The 21,332-nt window shown below is 40.3% G+C and overlaps 1 pseudogene; it reads right to left on the bottom strand.

Moving 5' to 3' along the window:
* Nucleotides 1-4,192: 4,192 nt before the first annotated feature.
* On the bottom strand, nucleotides 4,193-5,818 carry LOC101140936 (transcription elongation factor A protein 1-like; annotated as a pseudogene).
* Nucleotides 5,819-21,332: the final 15,514 nt, after the last annotated feature.

Raw genomic sequence — 21,332 nt, 5'->3', positions numbered from 1 at the left:
CTGCAGACCCCAGCTTCTATTGTTCATATACACACACCCTGCAGACCCCAGCTTCCATAGCTCACATACACACAAGCTGCAGACCCCAGCTCACATCGCTCACACACACGCACCCTGCAGGTCCCAGCTCACATCTTTCACACACACACACACCCTGCAGGTCCCAGCTCACATCTCTCACATACACACAACCCTGTAAACCCCAGCTTCCATCGCTCACACACATACACCCTGCAGGTCCCGCTTCCATCGCTCACATACACACATGCTGCAGGTCCCAGCTTGCAGTGGAGGTGATTTTGTTTCCTGTGATTCCTTAAAACTCAGGAAGTCTGCTCCAAGTTCTCTTCGCCAGTGGAATAACATTACAGTGCCCTCCTTGACAAGGAAATTTTAGTGATTGGCACCTTCTTTGGCTCTTACTCATTGTGAAAAGTGGTGATTTCACAACTGTGATAGTTATCTATTGTTGCATAAAAATTACAACAGACTTGGCGGCTCAAAACAACACACACTTCTTATCACACAGTGTTTATGAATGAGGAGTCCAGGCGCAGCTTAGCAGGTCCTCTGCTCAGGGGGCCCCCTGAGGCTGTAATCTGGGTGTCTGATAGGCTGGACGAGGGAAGAATCTGTTCTTGGCAGAATTTCAGTTCCACGGGCTGAAGGACTGAGGGCCTCAATTTCCACTTCTCTTGACAAGAGGCTGCCCTCGGTGCCCTGCCCTTTGGACACGTGGACCCTCTAAGTTCAGTGCAGTGAGTAGGAGCAGACGTGAGCACTGGAGTGCTTTAGAGAGGTATTTCTGGATAAAAAGCACTGATGTCTAAAGACATGGAATTATCGTTCTCAACAGAGCAACATCAGTACTGAGAAGGCAAATTCATCATCTACTGGTACCTACTTCTGTGCCTGCAATAGCTATTTTTGTCTCAATTTTTAAATTATTCTTTAGCTTCCCAGCTGCTAGAAGTGGAACAGTTATCTTTGCAAATGAAAATGACTAACCCCTCCTGACAATTCCAACTCCCTCCCAACCAAGGCTCAATATTTCTCATTTGTTTTAATTTCAAAGGAATATATATGATTGTAAGACCAGGCATCCGTGGCTCACACCTGTAATCCCAGCACTTTGGAAGGTTGAGGCGGGCAGATCGCCTGAGGTCAGGAGTTCAAGACCAGCCTAGCCAACAGGGTGAAACCCCATCTCTACTAAAAATACAAAAAATTAGCCAGGTGTGGTGGTGCGTGCCTGTAATCCCAGCTTACTCAAGAGGCTGAGGCAGAAGAATCACTTGAACCCGGGGGACACAGGTTACAGTGAGTCAATGTTGCTCCACTACACTCCAGCCTAAGGAACAGAGTGAGACTCTGTCTCAAAATATATATATATATATATATATATGACTGTAAAATGACTTCAATACAACTGTCAATACAACAGTGTAAGGCATATTGTTAAAGAAAAAAAGTGCTAAACCAAATATAATATGTACCTTATGGTGGGAAAGAAAAAGAGAGAATAAGAAGCTGTATTTCTACTTGGTTTGGTATGCATAAATATATCTGGAAGGGTGAATATAGAAACCAACAAAGCATATTATAGGGGTGAGGGTGGAGAAGTGACCCAGATGTTTTCAAACCTTTCATTTATTATATTTTTTTGAAGAGGTATGGAACCAGCAATTTACCTGTTGAAAAAAAGTACTTGGTTTAAATTACGACAAAAAAGCCTGACACAGCAACTCACTCCCGTAATCCCAGCGCTGTGGGAGCCTCAGGCAACAAAAATTAGCCAGATGTGGTGATGTACGCCTATAGTGCCAGCTACTCAGGAAGCTGAGGCAGGAGGATCGCTTGAGCCCGGGAGGCAGAGGATGCAATGAGTCGAGATCACACCACTACACTCCAGCCTGAGCAACACAGTGAGACTCTGTCTCAAATTTTAAAAATAAATAAATAAATAATAAATAATTTTAAAAATTAAAAAATTGTTCCCTACACAGCATCCTAATGTCCCTATCAATGCTAGAGATCATTCCCAATATTCTTATAGCAATTTCCAGCCAGGGCTTCTCAGCCTCAGTCCTATTGATTTTGAAGCCAGTTAATTCTTTGTTACGAGTTGTTTATCAGCATCCCTGGCCTATTCACCCAGGCATGAAAATCAAAAATGTCTATTGACATTGCCAAATGTCCCCTGGTCCGAAATCTCCCTGAGTTGAAGACCACTTTACTAGACTCTCTCTATGCATATTGCTACATCTGCATATCAAAATACACATATATGGTAATTTTCAGCATTTTTCATAGCTTTTCTTCATTCTTAAATTCATTCTTCTAAAAATATACTTTATTTTCGAAAACGATAAAATAAAAGCTTCAACTATGAACTGACAAAATAGAGGTGAGTTGGTACCGGTGGGCCAATTCTCAACGTGGACATTTTAAAATGCTGTTTTCCATATTACATCAAAATGATTTGCAATAAGAAATTGAAAGGGGGTGCAAAGGAGAGTGCAAAGCATGTACTGAGGTCTTTCTACAGGTACGTGATAGAACGCTGATTCAACATGATAAAATGTACTTTGCAACAGCGGCCTTCAAGGTGTGCTAGAGCAAGCGTACCCCAAGGAACCTGTGAAAATCATTTTTTAATTATTCTAAACAGAAAAAGTGGTACCCACTTAAATAAGCACAAAGTAAAACTTCATGGTAAGATCTGCTGTAAAGCTACTTGCTATAGCCCACAGATTCAGTTTGTTCAACAACCTCCCTCACTGACAGAAAAAGTCAGCAAATAAGACTTAGGACAAAAATATTTTCTATCAACCTCCACACGAAAAGACCACAGCTTTAATGATTTTTACAATCCTTAAGCTTAATCATTGGTCAGTACAGATTTCCATATCAAGATCAAGTCATGAACTGTTCACAATAGCTATTCTGTACTAAGATGCTAAACGTTTTCTTTCCAGTATGTCTCCCTATGAGGGAAATAAAATAGTGGGAAGTTTTCCTCTTTGCCTGTGAGGGGATTTATGAAAAGCCTTCTAATCTACAAGTGTTCTTCTGTGAAACTAAAATACATTATGAAGTCAAACAGGTAAATTAACAACAAAACCAAACTGATCTCAACAAAGTCTTGTTTCCAAAGTAAAATCTATTAAGAACAAGTAATATACAAGCACAAGAAATTACAAGAAATGAGGATCATAGTTAGTTACAGATGCAAAGTAGTATCTAGCATCCCAAGCTTTTGGGCATAATAATGAAAATCAAATTAATAAGTTAGTTCAAGTATTATGTATAATTTTGATAAGCTGGTCATGTGTTATTTGAATACACACCATATGTGGTAAACCTAAAAGTATATTACCTTTTCTCCTCCTTTAATATTTGTAGATACACGCCAAGATGGGAAAAAAAGTATTTCCATTTATGTACTAATAACAGAGAATAACATAATTTCTACTGTGTATATTTCACACTGTTAAAAAAAAGTTGGCCAGGCACAGTGGCTCATGCCTGTAATCCCAGGACTTTGGGAGGCTGAGGTGGGTGGATCACAAGGTCAGGAGTTAGAGACCAGCCTGGCCAACATAGTGAAACACTGTCTCTTCTTAAAATTCAAAAATTAGCAGGACATGGTGGTGCACACCTGTAGACCTAGCTACTCAGGAAGCTGAGGCAGAAGAATCCCTTGAACCCAGGAGGCAGAGGTTATGGTGAGCCGAGATTGTGCCACTGCACTCCAGCCTGGGCAACAGAGTGAGACTCCATCTCAATAAATACATAAATAAATAAATAAAAGGCCAGGCGTGGTGGCGCACACCTGTAATCCCAGCACTTTGGGAGGCCAAGGCAGGCGGATCACAAGATCAAGAGATCGAGACCATCCTGGCGAACATGGTAAAACTGTCTCTACAAAAAATACAAAAATTAGCTGGGTGTGGTGGTGTGCACCTGTAGTCCCCGCTACTCAGGAGGCTGAGGCAGGAGAATAGCTTGAACCTGGAAGGTGGAGGTTGCAGTGAGCTGCGCCACTGCACTCCAGCCTGGTGACAGAGTGAGACTCTGTCTCAAAAAAAAAAAAAAAAAAATTAAGGTGTATTTTCCTTTAAGAAAGAAAAAAAAATAAACTGCAAGAAGTTTAATTTATAAAAGTTTAATATCGACTTATTTATAAAAATGAAAAAAAAGTTTTAAAACAGATCCCATACAATTATCCTGTGGTCTCCCTACTGATCAGGAACTACGGAAGACACTTAAGGAAGGGATGCTGGGTCAAAAACAAAGCCTAACCCGCGGGATGTATGTTGCTCTAAAAATCTGATTTGCAGGAAAACTAGTTGCTCGTCCTAGGTTTAAGCTAATTACAAAATCCGTTTTCTTAGTGGTCCAGATATTTTGCCAATTTTTCCATCTCAACAGAACTTCTGTTGATTTCCACATTCATTACAGTCAACAAACGTTGTCATTGGTTCACCAACACTGCAGGCTTGTACCTGTGTGGAAGTGCAATTCTTCTTTTTACATTTGCCACATGTGAGCGAATCAGGCTGGGTTCCACCTGTCTTGGCCATCTGATGCTCTCTGATGGCTTCTTTCGTCAAGTTTTTGTGCATCTCTTTGAGCTCATCGCTAGCCATTTCTTCTGCGGTCATTCTAGCAAGTAAGTCAGGAGGAATATTCCCACACGATGCATTTTTCCTTAAATTTGGATTCTTTGCATCTGTAAGATTTGATATCTTACTTTGGACTCTATTTTTGTACTTCATGCCTGTATTCCCTCTTTCTGGATCTACAGCTTCCTCAATTCGAGATCCTAATTCTTCCTCATCAGCTCCCGTTTCAATGCAGTCATCTCCTGTTCGAAGAGCTGCAGCAAGCATCTCCCTGTACTTCATCCGCACAGAATTAGAAGCGCTTCCTGCCGAGGAACAGATGAAACAAATATCTCAAGCATTTGTCTTATCCTTTCTGCTGCTTACATTGCCGCTGGAGCTGCTTTCTTTTGCTATTCTGTGATGTCATTGCAGGTTCTATTCGCTTTTCGTTGGGGTCTTTCTCAGTTGATGGCTCATCTGGTAACTTTTTCCAGGATTTGACGAAAGACTTTGCTAGAGATGTAACTTCTTCATCTGTACTCTGCTTGAGACTAACATTAAGTAACATTCCAGTTCCTGTGGACCGCAGTAATTCCGGAATATTCTGAAGCTCGGTTAACAAACCCAGTGCTCCAGCCGTGTTCTTATCCTGCACCATCTCGTCCATCTTCTTAGCACTGCGGGCCACCTCATCCTCCGTGGCTCTGGCAGGTCTCCTCCGTGCCTAGCCCGCTGGCAAGGGGAAGCGGGCGAAGCTGGAGCAGAGGAGAGGGCGGGAAGCAGCCCCGGCGCGGCAAGACCCACCACCGCAGGCTGGGCCTAGGCCTCCTCCTAGACCAATCCCGCCCACGGCTCTTCCTCCCCAGGCAGCGCCAACCCAGCTCCGCACCCTCCCAGCTTCATTCAAGTATGACTGACGAATAAAAATTATATATATTTAGGATATGCAACATGATTTTTTGTTTTGTTGTGTTTTATACAAATAAGAAAACTACAGTTCAGAGAAATATTGCATTTTGAATGCCTAACTTTTCTCTCAATGCTCTTTCAACATTGCTTTTATTTATTTTTGATTGACAAATCATAAACATTTATGGGGTACAATGTGATGTGTATATATATATACACACACACACACCAAATATGGGATGATTAAATCAAGCTGATTAACCTATCCATCACCTCACTTCTTTTGTTTACCACAGAACCATCAAGTCCAAATCCCTTTTTTTTTTTTTTTTGAGACAGGGTCTCGCTCTGCTGCCCAGGCTGGAGTGCAGAGACACAATCTTGGCTTACTGCAGCCCTGACCTCCCAGGCTCAAGTGATCCTCCCACCTCAGCCTCCCGAGTAACTAGGATGACAGGCTCGTACCACAACACCCAGCTAATTTTGTTTTATTATTTTTTTGTGTGTGTGGCAATAGGGATCCCCTATGTTTCCCAGGCTGGTCTCAAACTCTTGGGCTTTAGTGATCCACCCACCTTGGCCTCCCAAAGTGTTAGGATTACAGGTGTGAGCCACCATGCCTGGCCTCTTCTTTTTTAATGCAGGCTTTTCTTGCTATAAATTTCCCTCTTAGAACTGCTTTTGCTGCATCCCATAAGTTTTGTTATGTTTTGTTTCCATTTTTCTTTGTCTCAAAATGTTTCATTTTCCTCTTTGATTTCTTCTTTTAACCATTGATTGCTTAGAAGCATGTTGTTTAATTTCCATTATCTGTGAACTTTCCTGTTTTTCTCCCATTATTGATTTCCAGTTTCATACCATTGTGGTCCAAAAAGAAACTTGATATGATCTATATCTTCTCAAAGTTATTAAGATTTGCTTTGTGGCCCAACATTTACTCTGTCCTGGAGAATGTTCCATGTGTGCTTGAGAAGATGTGCATTCTGTTATTGGATGGAATGTTCTATTTATGTCTGTTAAGTCCATTTGGTCTAAAGTTTAGTTCAAGTCTAATGTTTTCTTACTGTTTTCCTGTCTGAATGATCTATCCATTGTTGAAAGTGGAGTATTAAAGTCCCTTGCTATTATTGTATTGCCGTCTATTCCTCCCTTTAGATCTATGAATATTTGCCTTATATATTTAAGTGTACCCGATGTTGGGTGCATATTATTTACAACTGTTCTATCCTCTTTATGAATTGACTCCTCTATCATTATATAATAACCATCTTTGTCCTGTTAGTTTTTGACTTAAAGCCTAGTTTGTCTAGTATAACTACCCCTGTGCTCTTTGCTTTCCATTTGCATGGAATATCTTTTCTCATCCCTTCACTTTCAATCTGTCTGTAGCTTTAAAGGTGAAGTGAGTCTCTTGTAGCAACATATAGTTGGGTCTTGTTTTTTCTTTTCTTTTCTTTTTTTTTCTTCTTTTTTTTGAGACTCAGTCTCACTCTGTCTCCCAGACTAGAGTGCAGTGGCGCAGTCTCGACTCACTGCAACTCTGCCTCCCAGGTTCAAGCAATTCTCCTGCCTCAGCCTCCCTAGTAGCTGCAACCACAGGCATTCGCCACCACACTCAGCTAATTTTTGTATTTTTAGTAGAGACGGGGTTTTGCTATGTTGGCCAGGCTGCTCTCGAACTCCCAGCCCCAAGCAGTCCACCCACATCTGCCTCCCAAAGTGCTGGGATTACAGGTATGAGCCACCAGGCCTGGCCTTGTTTTTGTATTTTTTTAAATCCATAAAGCCACCCTGTGTCTTTTGATCAGCAAATTTAGTTCATTTACATTTAAAGTAATTATTGATAGAGAAGGATTGAGTATTGTCATTTTGTTCATTGTTTTCTGGTTGCTTTGCAGCTCTTTTACTATTTTTTTCCTCTCTTGCTGTCTTTATTTGTGATTTGAGGATTTTCAGTTGTGGTATGCTTTGATTCCTTTCTCTTCATCTTAGTGTATCTGCTAAGTTTTTGCTTCGTGATTGCTATGAGGCATATTAAAACATCTTATAGTTATACTAGTCCATTTTAAGCTAATAACAACTTAACTTTGATCCTGTATAAAAGCTCTGCACACACACATACACATTCTGTTTTTGATATCACACTTTACATCTTTTATGTTGTGTATCACTTAATGAGTTATTGTAAAGTTATTCTTAATACTTTTGACTACATATGTACCTTTACCAGTGAATTTTATACTTTCATATGTTTTCATATGATTAATTAGCAGCCTTTCATTTTCAGTTTGAAGAACTCCTTTTAGTATTTCTTGTAAGGCAAGTCTAGTGTTAATGGACTTCCTCCCTCTGTTTGTGTGAAGAAGTCTTTATCCCTCCCTTATTTATGAAGGAGAGTTTTGCCAAGTAATGTATTATTATTTTGGTTTTTTAATAGGATCATACTATAAACATTGTTCTGAAGTTTTTTTTTTGTACTTACAGTTATCCTGCACACCTTTTCATTACACACAGATACAACTATACACACAGATGCAACTCATTCTGCTTAACCGTCACATGTAACCGTAATTTAAAATCTCATTATTGATAAACTTATAGATTCTTTTCAGTTTTTTTATATTATAAATTATGCTACAGAAAAATCTTTGAATATGTGAATATAATATCCATGCTTGTGTGACTACTTTTGTAGACTATAAGTGGATTCATTGAGGCAAACAGTATGTACTTTTTTATAAAGCATAAATATTCCCAATTTTTTGGTCAACAAAATTACATCAACTTACCAGTAAATGAGGGGACCCACTTCTCCACACTCACACCAACCCTAAATATTATTTAATCTATTTAATTTTATAAAACTTAGAGGTTAAAAATAAGAAGTCTCAGCTTTGCAAGATGAAAAGAGTGTGAGGATGGGCGGTGGTAATGGTAACAGAGCAACATAAATGTCTAATACCACTGAACTGCACTCTTCAGTGTATTTTGCTGCAATTTTTAAAAAATAAAAAACATGGCCCTCATACAAAAATGTACCACCTCACTTTCTCAGTAAAATTATTTTAGCAAAGTTCTAGTGGTAACAGAAATCAAAACTTTAAAAACATGCATATTCTTCAAATCAGTAATTTCATTTCTAGAAATGTATTCTAGAAAATCTGGCAAGGGAATAATATTATAAGGGGAATAATATCGTAAATACATTTGGCATGAAGTTTTTCAAACAATGACAAGTGGAAAACCACCTCAATGTTTCAGAATACGGGACTGATTAAATATCACTGCGTATCACCACACAATTAGCTATTTACAATTATGATCTAGACGAAGAATTGAAACATGAAATTTTGTTCCAGTATTTTGTTTTGTTGAAAAAAGCAGATCACAAAACAGTGTATGTGTGTGTGTGTGTGTGTGTATGTAATGCTTTTCAAGTGATTAATCTAGACAATTATCTGACAAGCATCCAGAGATCATGTTAAAACTTTACGCAGATGAAGCTTGCGGAACCTGTCTGAACACTTTATTCGCACAAAAAACTACATCCACCATCTCTGAGTGCTCATTCTGGGCCAGGCCTTTTATGTATACAGCTCATTTAGTCCTCACAGCATCCCTTCATGGTAGACACTTTCATTATTTCTGTTGTGTAAATAATGACTCAGGAAAATTGAGTGCCAGGCCCAGGCTCACAGCCAGGCCTGGACTGGGCTTGGCTTACCTGGTGGGAGATGCAAGGGCTCAGGGTGATCTCCAGAGCGGGAGATGCTATACAGATGTGGAAACCTACCATCATTTCTCCAGAGGAGGGAATGCACGGTACAGCCCATGCTGTCTGACAGTGGGAGGGAGAGGAAAAAAAAGGAATGAGTCCCAAACCCCTTTTGTTTCTTTCTATGGCTCCCAGGAGCTTGTTTTTCACCAAGATTGTAGGATGTTGGTTTTCAAGGCTACCATGTAGCTGGGAGGATGTGATGAGCGTAGAGCAAATAAGACCATTACAAATCTCACTATTCTAACCAAAATTCAGCCTATGTTCTTGAATAAATGCTCCAAGATTACAGCAAACATTTGGATATTTTCCAGAGTTCTGAAAAAGTTGCTTCTATTTTTCTGAGTTGCTTTTATGAAGACAGGAATTTTAGAAGGTTCCTAGCTTGCCATTTTTACTGACATCACTTCCAAATACACTTTTTTTTTTTTTTTTGAGATAGAGTCTCACTCTGTTGTCCAGGCTGGAGTGCAATGGTGCGGTCTTGGCTCACTGCAACCTCTGCCTCCCAAGTTCAAGCAATTCTCCTGCTTCAGTCTCCCTAGTAGCTGGGATTATAGGTCCACACCACCATGCCCAGCTAACTTTTGCATTTTTAGTAGAGATGGGATTTTGCCATGTTGGCCAGGCAGGTCTCGAACTCCTGAACTCAGGTGATCCTCCCGCATCAGCCTCCCAAAGTGCTGGGATCACAGGTGTGAGCCACTGCGCCTGACCCCAAATATACTTTTAAATACATTTCTGAACTCACAAAAATGTAGAGGAAGTACAAAATGATTACACACACACATGCATGCATGCATGCAAACAATCTAGAGGTGAAACTAAAGTCATCAGTCAACACAGAAGCCAGAGATGCCCTGGAAGTGTGCCAAAACCAAAAACCTAGAGCTTTGTTAGTTAATATTGCGGCTGCCTGAGGTAGTACATAGGAATTGGGGCAATCAATAGGAAAATAAAAATACTTTCTTTTTTAAAAAGCTGGGAATGAGATGTCAATAGGGGACACTGAAATGCTCTGACACATTCCTGGGAATCTAGAATTTTTCTGGTTAACTGACTAACAGGATTTGAACCTGACAAAGTAGGAAACTGAATCTGAGACCTCCACATAAATCCAGGCACCAAAATGGGCTACATATTTAGTGGAAAAGACAAAGCTGGAAGGATATGACAAGTGAACCAATAAGCAAATCAGTCTCTGCAGGCGGTGGGTTGTAAAACATTAATAATTTTAATAGTCTTCCCTAATGTTTTCTAACCAGCTTTACTTTTATGCTGGAATTTGAATTTACACCATACTCATAGTCCAAGAAAACTCAAACCAATAAATCTAACTAGAATGGTTCCTGATTGGTCCTGCTTCCACAGCCAAGCAGAAACCAAGCAAATCATCTCAATTTCAGTCTCTCAGGAAACCCAAAGTTAAAGTTTAGACAAATATGAGCTATTTATAAAATTTAACAGAGTTGAAGTGTCAAACTACCATAAGCAGGAGTCAACAGAAACCATAAAGAGAAGAACAAGACACAGAAAAATACAAATATTAAAATTATAACAAACTTTATACGCAGGAAGTAGGTTTAAAAGCATGTTTAAAGTGAAAAGATAGAGATCAACACTATGAATATGGGGAGCATTAAAAGGCGCCATTGGTCCACTCTGGAACTTCAAAGTAGGTTTTCTGAAAAAGATGATGCTTGAGCTTAGGCTTGAAGGACAGTAAATAATTAACCAGGAGGAAAAGTGGTGAGGGAGTTTCAGAGAAAAAGATCATAATGAACAAATACATGGAAGCACTGAATAGCAGAGGGACTTCAGGGGAAATTATAAACATTTACCTATTACTACAGTAACAAAGGTAGAGCAGAGAGGAACAGGAGATGCCTGTCCATTACATTAAGAAGTATAGACATTATTTAATAGGAAATAGGAGTCAAAAAAGGATTTTAAGAAGGGAAGTCTCAGGATAATTTTGTTTTAGGTAGTCTGTGTTTCAGTGGTGAGGGCAGAGGGGCAACACTGAAGTGTCAGGGATCAGTTAGGAGGCTATTGCACAGCTTAGGTGAGAGATGTTGATGGTCTGAAAACCAGGGTGGTAGTAAGAATTGAGAGGAGAGACAGGTTTGAGAAACGGCAGAACACATTAGCACAACTTGTGATTGACTAGCTATGTGGAAGACAGCCAAAGCAATCTTACACAAAAAGAATGAAGCTGATGGCATCACACTACCTGACTTAAACCATCTACAAGGCTACAGTGACCAAAGCAGCATGGCCCTGGTACAAAAACAGACACACAGGCCAATGGAACAGAAGCTTTACTTCTGAGGAGTAAATGAGAAAACACCTGTCTGTGAATGCACACCTTGATGAACATGAGGTGCTCTACAAATGGAAGCATCACGAACGACAACAACTACCTATTTATGCAAATGAAAAAGTGGAGCCCCAGAAGTGACAGAGGCTTGTTCAAGATCACACAGCAACTTGACCATGGTGATAGCACTGAAAACCCCAAAAAAGGTCAGTAGAGACTTACCTGCCCGTGGGGACACTGTGAAACTTGAATAATGGTGACAGCAAACCTGAAGGAATAGAAACAGAGTTTGGGGCCTTGGGGTTCCCTCCCAGCACAGCTCCAGGAGCAGCCCCTGTGAAAATGGCTCAGATCCCACCCACCCACACCTACCTGTCCCCCTTGGGAGGGCTGATTCCCGGGCCTCCATGGACATCTCTCCCCAGTCAGTCACCCTGCTTGTGCCAAAGTAGGCACACACTAAATTCATTCATTCACCTGCCCTCATGGAGGACATAGTCTTGGAATCCGTGATGGCAGAGCAGGAGGCCCTTAGAGAGCTCATCCTCCCTCCCCTCACCATTCAGGTGGGAGCTGGAAGTCCAGGGGTGGCAAGGGATTTATCCAAGTCACACATGGGCATGGGCAGACTCAGGTCTCCTGACTCCATGGCTAAGGATCTTCCTGCCTCTATGTGACCTGTTTGTAGACTTTTCTCAGAAGTCATGAGCCTTGATGCTTTACCCCAGCCCACCCCGCACATGCACTCCTGGTTCTGTTCCAGCTTGGGCCATACTCTCATGGTGCCCAAGGTGCTGAGCGATTCCCACCACCCTGTTCTCTCCTGGGCAAACGTCTGTCAGAGGCTGATGAGATGATGTTATGCCACATCTAACCCTGGATACCCTCTATTTAAATTTCTATAAAGCAGATCACTTACAAACTTTATGATTGTAGCCACTGGTGTATCAGTTGCTTGTGAGGCCCCTGCCCATCATCTCTGACTAAGTGGGAGAATCCCAGCCTCACAGAAAATGCTGGATGGGGGAAAGAGCCCAGCAAAGGAGTTGGGAACAAGGAAATGAGTCTCCGCAGCTGGAGAGTAGACTTGTTGGAGGGGTTTTCAGTCAACAACTGTTCTCTGGTGCCAGCTCTGTGCTAAGTCTGGTGCCTGGCACTGAGGGCACAGAGCTCAACATGAAGATCAAGAAGCTTTCATCTGGTGGGAGTGATTGTCCTTGAAGCAGGAGTGTATACTTATCTCTAGACATGACCCACACAGGGAATGGGGATATACAGACAAACAGGCCAGAACACCTGGTCCACACAAGTCTGTCTTGTTCTCCAGTGTATTTCCTGGCTCGTAGTAGGGATGCAATGGTTGTTGAATGAATAAGTGGATGGATGAAGGAATGGAGGAGTCTTGTACGGGTGGAGTTGTATGCCAGACATTGTTGGGGGATGGAGGAAAAGGAGAGGCCAGACTGTGATGGCCCTGAATGCCCAGCTAAGGCATGGGAACTTTCTCCAAGGCTCCCGAGAGAAGCCATGGCAGCACCAATGAAAAGCCTTGAAAAGCGCTCCTGAGTCTTCCAATGGGGCCCCCAGCAGTTTACAGAAATGAGTTTTCCTCAGGAATGGAAAACGAAATACCATATTCTTACTTCTAAGTAGGAGCTAAGCTGTGGGTGCGCAAAGGCATACAGAGTGATATCATGGACGCTGGAGACTCAGAAGGGGGAAGGGTGGGAGCAGGGAGAAGGATAAAAAGCCACAGATCAGGTACAGTGTCCACCACTAGGCTGACGGGTGCACTAAAATCTCAGACTTCACTGTGATACAATTCATCCTTGTAATCAAAAACCACTTGTACCCCAAAAGCTATTGAAATAGAAATAAATAAAATAAAATTATAATTTATTTGAAAAAAAAAAACGGAAATGAGTTATCCAAAATCCCTGACTTCTAGAAACATTCTAATGACAAGCAGCCTTGTGTGAAGCAGATAGAATGCCAGCCTGGCCTTCTGAAGCCTCTAATGCAGTCCCCACAATGGGACCTTGGACAAGTCACTCCTGCCCTCCCTGGGCCTCAGTTCTGGGCAAAGGTATCCTCCAAGGGGAGCTCCCAGATCACGTCCAGCCCTGCGCCCAGAGTTCAGTCACACTCAAGGAGTTGGGTGAGTGAGGGCAGGCAGAGACCATCTTACCAGATCAGAGTAGCAGAAGCCCAGGATGGAGCTGACCAGCTGGAACTCCGACGAGAGGCAGGCAAAGAAGGGGAAGTGGGACAGGCCGACTTCAATGCCTCCAATCAGAAGCTCAAAGGCTGGGAAGACAGGGCCAGAGACACTGTGAGCTTCTCTTACCACTGTGTTTGGGGGAGTCCCAGGGAAGCTGTGGTACCTCATGCAGACTTCCAGTCAGGGACCTCAGGACCCAGTGAAAAGAATGGAACAGCCCCAGCTTTGGACCAGCAGGAATGCAGGAATGGCTTTCATTCGTTCATACAACAGGCCCTTCCTGGTCCCTATTCGGCGCCAGGCACTGGGCTTACTATTGACATGAAGGAGACTTGGTCCCTGTACTTGGTAAGCTCACAGTGTGATGGATGGAGACAGACTACATAAACAAACAGACAAATGAATGAGCAAAAATAGTGACTGCAAGTGCACCAGACTTAGAGAGAGGGGCTATGGTATGTGCAAAGCTGCTTGTCAACTACAGCGCACTTTACATAAAAGGGAACAGTCATGTTAATCCTGCCACTAACTAGCTCTGAGATGGACTAACAGCATCCAGTATAATATAATCATGCATAATGATTAGATACTTTTCAAAGTGTCTACTCTGAGCTGAGTCCTGGGCCAGGCACTCAGGACAGGAGGAATGGACAAGGTTCTTGCTTTGAGATACTGACAGTCCAACAGGGGAGACAGGTGGGAAAGTCAGTGGCATGAAATGACCTGTAAGACAGGGACATTCAGCCTGCTGCGAGGACACAAAAGATGAAGCCACTGACCTCACTTGGGGTATCAGGGAAGGCTTCCTGGAGGCAATGCAACATAAGCAGGAGACTACAATGGAGAGAAGTAGGGAAGGAAGGACATCAAAGGATGGGAGATAATTGGCTGGCCGGTACATGTGTGAATGTGAATGCTGGAGGGCTGGTGAGAAAGATCAATACAAAAACAATAATTGTGGTAAGGATAGCAGTTGCAGCAGCAAAACATTCTAATCTCCCTGAATTCCCTCCACAGAAACAGAGCAGCTAGAAAGACAAAACTAAAGACTCACAGACAACATCTGCAACAAATCTAGGTGACAAGACCCATTTGACGTCAATGTCTAAGTAAGAGGAAGCAGAAGAAAGGCTCTTGGGTCTGAAGACCCAAGAGCTGAAGAACTCAAAAATTTGCAGCAGATATTAACGAGAAAATGCAGCTGAAGGCCACAATTCATAGGTGAGTGTAAGCAGACCTTAGTAGGATCTGAAGATGCTGGAGTTGTCTAAGCCCCAGGAAATTCCTATACTAATAACCTAAGGCTCCTCCCAGGACAAAGCCCTTTACTGAGCATAAATTGCTAGCAGTAGAATCCAAAATGAGGAGTAGCTAGGAAATAATTTGTCTGGACAAGGGTGGAAAAGAGAGGCAGACTCAGAAAATATGAGGAGATAGATGGATGGATAGATAGATAGGTATATAGTAGATAGATGATGGATGGATGATAGATATTAGGTGGATGATAATAATGATAATGAGATAGATAGATAGAAGAAACAGAGATATAGTCACATTGTGAAAACAAAAAAGGGAACTCCAAAGCCACAAAGTAAGAAATAATGTCTGACCCAGCCTTCCTTCTTGAATTTATAAGAAAACTTATTTCACTTAAAAATCAGGCACAGATGGGTGCCTGTAGTCCCAGCTATTGGGGGACTGAAGCAGGAAAATCGCTTGAACCTGGGAGGTAGATTGCAGTGAGCTGCGATCATGCCACTGTGCCCCAGCCTGGGCAACAGACTGAGACTCCATCTCAAAAAAAAAAAAAAATTCAAAGTTATTATTTAAAAAAAGGATAAAGAGCAGAAAAATATCACTACAGATCACAAAACCACTCCAGAAAGAGGCCTGTAAGACAGATGGAAACTGTAATCTAATATTTCAACATAAGCTAAAAAAATTAAGAAAATGATAGCATCTATGAACAAATAATCTATAAATCAGAATTTGAAAAACTATAAAAGGAAGTGATTAAAGAAAAGAAAGATTTGACGACAGGTTAGATAACTCAAGAAAAAAATTACAAATACAAGAAAAGATTCATTTCAGAAATGAAGACCAAAGTAAAACAAACAGAAAATTGATATCCTGAATATATGAAGAGCACCTGAAAATAAAGTACACACTATATTTACACTTCCACCTGAAACAAAAACCAGACAAAATATATAAAACAACTGCTTTCAAGACACTGGACTTCAGGCAGCAGAGGAAAATGATCACTGAAGGACAGGAAACAAACAAGGTGAGCCCCACCATTTCCCTACCTTAATGCAGCATGTAGTACAGGCAGGGGAAACCCAGGCAGAGCCCTGCAGTTTCCCTGAGTTGAGGAGAAAGAACTGAGACTTCGGGAAGACAAAGACAGCTAGAATTCACAGGACATAGTACTGGAGAGGAGGGAGCTGCACAAAGAGAGAGTTCTGGGAGACAGAGATCGGTAGAGGGTTTCCCTGAGTCTTCAGCTGAGTGCTGACCAGCACGGTTGTGTAGGAAAAAACCGCTTGAAAAGATTAGAGGTAAACATGTCTGCAAGTCACACAGTGCCAGGATAGTGCCTGTTCTCACCAGTCAGACTGAAAAACTTCATGACATCAAAAGCACAAGCAAAATTTGGACTTCCTCAAAATTTAAAACTTTTATGTATTAAAGGACATTATCAAGAAAGTGAAAAGAAAACCTACAGAATAAGAAAGCATTTGCAAATCATATATCACATAAGGATTTAATATACAGAATATATAAAGAACTACAACTCAACATCAAAAAGATAAACAACTCAGTAAAAAGACAGCCAGGACTTCAATAGACAAGTCCCCAGACAAGATATACAAATGACCAATAAGCACATAAAAAGATGCTCAGCATCACTAGTCATTAGGGAAACAAAATCAAGACAACAATGAGATGCTACTGCACACCTATTAGGATGGTTATAATCAACAAACACACACACACACACACACACACACAGAGAAAGAGAGAGAACAGTAAGCGTTGGCTAGGATGTGGTGAAATTGGAACACTTGCACATTGCTAGTAAAAATATAAAATGGTGCAGCCACTGTGAAAAGCAGTGTGCCAATTCCTCAAAAAGGTAAGCATAGATTTGACTTAGCAAGTGACCCAGCAATTCCACTGCCGGGTATATAACCAAAAGAATTTAAAATGGGGACACAGATACCTGTGTACCAATGTTCACTACAACATTATTAACAATAGCCAAAAGATTAAAACAACTCAAGTGCTCATCAACAGATAAATGGATTACCAGCCATAATATAATGCAGTATCAGCCGTAAAAAGGAATGAGGTTCTGATCCATGCTACAACATGAATGATTCTTGAAAATATTATGCTAAGTGAAAGAAAGCCAGACACAAAAGTACAAATACTGTTTGAATCTGTTTAAAAGAAATGTCTCGAAGAGGCAAATTCACAGAGATAGAAAGTATATTAGAGCTTATCAGGGTGATATGGTTTGGCTGTGTCCCCACCCAAATCTCATCGTGAACTGTAGTTCCTGTAGTCCCCATGTGTGGTGGAGGGACCCAGTGGAAGGTAATTGAATCATGGGAGGGTGATTTTCCCCCATACTATTCTCATGATAGTGCGTAAGTTCTCACGAGATCTGATGGTTTTATAAAGGGCTTCCCCCGTTGCTCAGCTCTCATTCTCTCTCCTGCCACCATGTGAAGAAGGACATGTTTGCTGTTTGCTTCCCCTTCTGCTATGATTGTAAGTTTCCTGAGGCTTCCCCAGCCCTGTGGAACTGTGAGTCAATTAAATCTCTTTCCTTTACAAATTACCCAGTCCCAGGTATTTCTTTATAGTAGCATGAGACTGGACTACGACACCAGGGTCTGAGGAGAGGAGGAAAGAGGAGTTATTGCTTAATAATGTTTGGAGTGATGAAAAGTTTTGAAAATAGATATTTGTAATGGTTGCACAAAATTGTGAATGTAATTAATGCCACTGGGTTGTATATTTAAAAATGATTGAAATGAAAAATTTATGTTACATATATTTTACTACAATACAATTTTTTTAAAGGAACAGAGCATCAATTAACTATGCAACAACTCCAATGCCCTAAAATTGTAGTCCTCAAGGAGGGAAAAGAGAGAAAAAATATTTAAAGAAATAATGGCCAAAATTTCTTCTTTCTTTCTTTCTCTCTCTCTCTTTTTCTTTCTCCTTCCTTCCTTCCTTTTTCTTTTTTCTTTGAGACAGAGTCTCACTCTGTCACCCACACTGGAGTGCAGTGGTGCACTCTGGGCTCACTGCAACCTCTGCCTCCTGGGTTCAAGTGATTCTCCTGCCTCAGCCTCCCAAGAAGCTGGAACTACAGGTGCATGCCACCACAGCTGGCTAATTTTTTTTGTATTTTTAGTAGAGACGGCATTTCACCATGTGGGCCAGGCTGGTCTTGAACTCCTTACATCAAGTGATCCACCCACCTCAGCCTCTCAAAGTGCTGGGATTACAGATGTGAGCCACTGAGACTGGCCTTCCTTCCTTCCTTCTTTTTCTTTTTTTTTTTTTTTTTTTTTTTTGAGACAGGGTCTTGCTCTGTAGCCCAGGCTAGAATGCAGTGGCACAATCATGGCTCACTGCAGCTTTGACAACCCAGGCTCAGGTGCTCCTCCTGCCTCAGCTTTCCAAGTAGTGGGGAATACAGGCATGTGCCACCATGCCCAACTAATTTTATTTTTATATTTGTAGAGATGGGGTCTCACTAAGTTGCCCAGGCTGGTCCCAAAATCCTGAGCTCAAGAATCCTCCTGCCTCAGCCTCCCAAAGTGCTAGGATTATAGCCATGAGCCACCTCACCATGCCCAAAATTTTTCTAAATTTGAGGAAAAATCAAAATGCAGAAATCAACAAACTCCAAGCATGAGAAATATCAAGAAAATTCGACACATAGTAATATAATTGTTCAAAATCCGTGTTTTTTAAAAAACAAGCTTTCTCACTAATATGAGGAACAAGAGAAGGATGCTTGGTCTGATCACTTGTACTGAACATTTTACTGGAAATTTTACCCTCTGCAATTGGGAAAAACATTAACAATAAAATAAAAGACCTCCATATTGGAAAAGAAGAAATAAAACTACTGCCTTTATTCACAGATAATATGATGTAGTATGTACAAAATACTATACAATCTACAGAAAAAGCTACTGGAACTACTAACTGAGTTTAGCAAGGTTGTAGGATATAACATCAACATACAAAAATCAATTGTATTTCTATATATTAGCAATGAACATTAAAAAATATAAAACAGATATAAATCTGACAGAAGATGTGAAAGATCTATTCACTGAAAACTACAAAACATTGCTGAGAGAAAGTAATGAACTCTAAATAAAAGGAGATATATATTGTGTTTATGGGTCAGAAGACTCACTATTGTTAAAATAACAGTTTTCCCAAAATGGATCTAAAAATGTACAAATGATGTAATCCCAATTTCAGCATTATTTGTATAAATTGACAAATTTATTCTAAAATTCATGTAGAAATGCAAAGAATCTAGAATTGCAAAAATAACTTTGAAATACAAATGTATCTGAAGGACTAATACCACCTGATTTCAAGACTTATTATAAATCTATAATAATGAAGACAGTATGGTATTGGTGCAAAGATAGACAAACATATCAATATGAGGAGATAGAGAGTCTAAGAATAGACCCATACATATGTGACCAATTGCTTTTCAACAAAGGTGCAAAGGCATATAGTAGCAAATAGTGCTAGAATACGTTTTATATGGCAATCCAAAGGCAAAAAAAAACTTTAATCCACACCTCCTACTATATACTATATGCAAAAAAAAATTAGCTCAAAATGTATTGTAGACCTCAAAGCAAAATTTGAGGTTATAAAACTCTGGAAAAAAATACAGGATAATATCTACATGACCTTATCTTAGGAAAATATTTTCTTATATGACACCATAAGCCTGATCTATAAAAGAAAAAAAATGAGTCAATTGGATTTCATCAAAAGTAATGTCAACTCTTCAAAAGAGTTTGTTAGGAGGATGAAAATTCGAGCCACAGATTGGGAGAAAATATTTGCAATTCATATATGTGTATGATAATGGTCTCATACCCAAAATATATTTTTAAAACTCTCAAAACTCACTAAAAAGAAAGCTAAAAAACCAATTTTTGAAAACAGGCAAATGATTTGAACAGAAGCTTCATCAAAGGAGGTACAGGAATAGCAAATAAGCACATAAAAACATGCTCAACAGCATTAGTCGCTATAAAAATGCAAATTAAAACCACAATAAGAAACCACTATACACTTCTTAGAAAACTTAAAATTTAAAAAATGAAATTAAAAAATGAATTTAATTTTAAAAATTAAATTTTTTACATTTAGAAACTAAAATTTAAAAATTGACTGTACCAGTGTTGGAGAAACTGGAACTCTCATACTGATGGGGATAATCTAAAGTGGTGCAATCACTTTGGAAAGCAGTTTGACACTTTCTTTAAAAGTATGATCTACTATATGATCTATGTAATCCAGCCTTTAAAAATATGATCTACTATATGGTCTGTGTAATCCAACCATTCTACTCTTAGGTATTTACTCAGGAAAACTGAAGCATGGGTACATGAAAAGACTTGTACACAAACGTTCACAGCAGTTTTATTTGCAGTGGCCAAAAGTGGAAATAAATCAGATGTTACTCAAGAAGTGAATGGATAAACAAATTGTAGTCAATTTATATAGTGGAATACTACTCAGCAAGAAAAAAGGATAAACTACTAACACATGTTACATATGTATGAATCTCAAAATAGCTATGCTGACTGAAAGAAGCCAGACCAAAAAAAAAGTACATTCTGTATGATTCTATTTATACAAAATTCTGGAAAATGCAAACTAAGTAGATTAGTGGGCATGTGACAGAAGAGGGGAGGAAAAGGGAGATTACAAAGGGGAACAAGGAAATCTCTGGGATTCCTTATCCTGATTGTGGCGATGGTTTCATTGATGTAAACATCTGCCAAAACTTCTCAAACTGTGTACTTCTAAGAGGTGTGTAATGATGCATTATTTTGGTTTTAATTTGCATTTGCTTAAAGACTAATGACCTGTTAGCGGGTATTTGATCATATAGGCTTGGAGCTCATGAGAGGGAACTGTACTGGACAGAGAGGTTTGAGAATGATTGTATCATGGAAAAGTGAACTTGTAGCTTAGAGTTACACTCCTTCAGATGGAGCATGAGGCATGGGGAAAGAGGACGCCTCAGACTAATGGCCAAAAACATAAGCATTGTTCTTTGAGGAGGAATGGGGCTCATCAACATCAAGAAGGCAGCCATGGCTATGACACAGGAGAGCTTTTGGCAGGTAGGTGAGGAAGAACCTACTTCCTAAGACTTGATATATCATATCTAAAGGACCTCTGGATGTAACTGGGGAA

This window comes from Gorilla gorilla, chromosome 12 (assembly GCF_029281585.2).
Source record: "Gorilla gorilla gorilla isolate KB3781 chromosome 12, NHGRI_mGorGor1-v2.1_pri, whole genome shotgun sequence".
Lineage (NCBI taxonomy): Eukaryota > Metazoa > Chordata > Mammalia > Primates > Hominidae > Gorilla > Gorilla gorilla.
The sequence above is the reverse complement of the archived record's forward strand: the minus strand, read 5'-3'. Positions and strand labels throughout refer to the sequence as shown.